The sequence below is a fragment of the Schistocerca cancellata genome, unplaced genomic scaffold (assembly GCF_023864275.1).
Source record: "Schistocerca cancellata isolate TAMUIC-IGC-003103 unplaced genomic scaffold, iqSchCanc2.1 HiC_scaffold_1053, whole genome shotgun sequence".
NCBI classification, from domain to species: Eukaryota; Metazoa; Arthropoda; class Insecta; order Orthoptera; family Acrididae; genus Schistocerca; species Schistocerca cancellata.
The window spans coordinates 20,001-22,500 of NW_026047053.1; positions in this window are offsets into that span (position 1 = coordinate 20,001).

Consider the following 2,500-nt stretch of genomic DNA (forward strand, 5'->3'; position numbering starts at 1 on the left):
GCACAAACACACTGGCAGGAATGAAACACACAGGTCTGCCGCAACCACAGACACGGCTCGCCCCCTCTCACTGGCGAAAAGCGCATCCCGACGTGACATAACTCCTTTGACACACTGACGCTGCCTCGGGCATCCACGTCCTACGGTCGATATCAACGAACCTCCCCCCCCCCCCCTCCCCCCCCACAACACGCCATCCCATACCACATTGTGTACCGTACCCAAACCTAACGTGTACTGTACTACAACGCAATGTGTACCATAACACAACCCAGTTTGTACCTTAACCTAACCTATGTCACCTTAACCTAACCTATGTCACCTTAACCTAACCTATGTCACCTTAACCTAACCTATGTCACCTTAACCTAACCTATGTCCCCTTAACTCTAACCTATGTCACCTTAACCTAACCTATGTCACCTTAACCTAACCTATGTCACCTTAACCTAACCTATGTCACCTTAACCTAACCTATGTCACCTTAACCTAACCTATGTCACCTTACCTAACCTATGTCACCTTAACCTAACCTATGTCACCTTAACTAACCTATGTCACCTTAACCTAACCTATGTCACCTTAACCTAACCCATCTTGCACCTTAACCTAACCCATCTTGCACCTTAACCTAACCCATCTTGCACCTTAACCTAACCCATCTTGCACCTTAACCTAACCCATCTTGCACCTTAACCTAACCTATGTTGCACCTTAACCTAACCTGTGTTGCACCTTAACCTACCTCAATTTGCACCGCAATGTAACGCAATTTGCACCGCAATGTAACGCAATTTGCACCGCAATGTAACGCAATTTGCACCGCAATGTAACGCAATTTGCACCGCAATGTAACGCAATTTGCACCGCAATGTAACGCAATTTGCACCGCAATGTAACGCAATTTGCACCGCAATGTAACGCAATTTGCACCGCAATGTAACGCAATTTGCACCGCAATGTAACTCAATTTGCACCGCAATGTAACTCAATTTGCACCGCAATGTAACTCAATTTGCACCGCAATGTAACTCAATTTGCACCGCAATGTAACTCAATTTGCACCGCAATGTAACTCAATTTGCACCGCAATGTAACTCAATTTGCACCGCAATGTAACTCAATTTGCACCGCAATGTAACTCAATTTGCACCGCAATGTAATGCAATTTGCACCGCAATGTAATGCAATTTGTACCGCAATCTACCCCCACATTGTGCCTTAACCTAACCCACGTTGTGCCTTAACCTAACCCACATTGTGCCTTAACCTAACCCACATTGTGCCTTAACCTAACCCACGTTGTGCCTTAACCTAACCCACGTTGTGCCTTAACCTAACCCACGTTGTGCCTTAACCTAACCCAAGTTGTGCCTTAACCTAACCCAAGTTGTGCCTTAACCTAACCCAAGTTGTGCCTTAACCTAACCCAAGTTGTGCCTTAACCTAACCCAAGTTGTGCCTTAACCTAACCCAAGTTGTGCCTTAACCTAACCCAAGTTGTGCCTTAACCTAACCCAAGTTGTGCCTTACCCTGCTCTGTAATTGGCATATGACACGTTACATTAATGTATTGTCCAACCGCAACCCGCTCAGAATGTTGTGTACACAGCTACGTGTCATCTCCCCATAACAGCTGCATTGCAGTGTGGTACGCCATAGAGACGTGTGGGAGTAATGGACGCAGTGGATGGCGATCAGCATGAGCCGTCTGTTCATGTAGTGGCGCGTGTATGCAGACGTAGTAGTCTCTTCTCACACAATGTGATAGCACGGTGCCCCGCGTTCCACATCTGCGACATGCTACAGAGGCCGGTTGACAGTTGGTCGCGCAATGGACATCGCATACGTACGGGGGCACCTTCCACGTGCCCTCTAGTCGGGCACATTTTGTTGCGTGGATGTGAGCGGATGTAGTGTGTCTTGACACCTGACAGGCAGGCATGCAATAATAGTTGACTTTGCAAACGGGGATGGACGTGTACGTTTACTGGTGACGTTACGCAAATGAACAACTGGTAACCCGTTGTGGTGCGGTTGTCCTTGCTGGAGGTACATCTGTGAGGGCAACGATCGGTACAGCTACGAAGCGGTCCCCACCATACCAACGAACGTGAATGTGAATCTGGGTGTGAAGCGATACGCGGCTGTGGGTGGGTGGGACTGTCCCCGGCCGGTGAGGGGGGGCCGCCCGGCGTGCTGGCCGCGCGGTGCGTGGGCGCACGCGCTACAGCCGGCTGGTGGGGGCGCCCAGTGGCAGGCGCGCCGGCCGACGGACGCGGCAGGCGGCGCAGCTGCGCGCCGGGGCACCCTGCGCGCGGCGCCGTGCAGCCAAAGTGGGTCCTCGCCGGCCCGGTGCGAAGCGCGGTGGACATCTGCAGTGTGCTGGTCCGATTGAGGACTGTGTGCGTTGAGGATGCGCCGCCGCCCGGCACTCGGCGCCGCGACGCCGTCTGCTGCTCGGTCGCCCCAGCGGTTCTCGCTGGTGGTTTGTATCGCA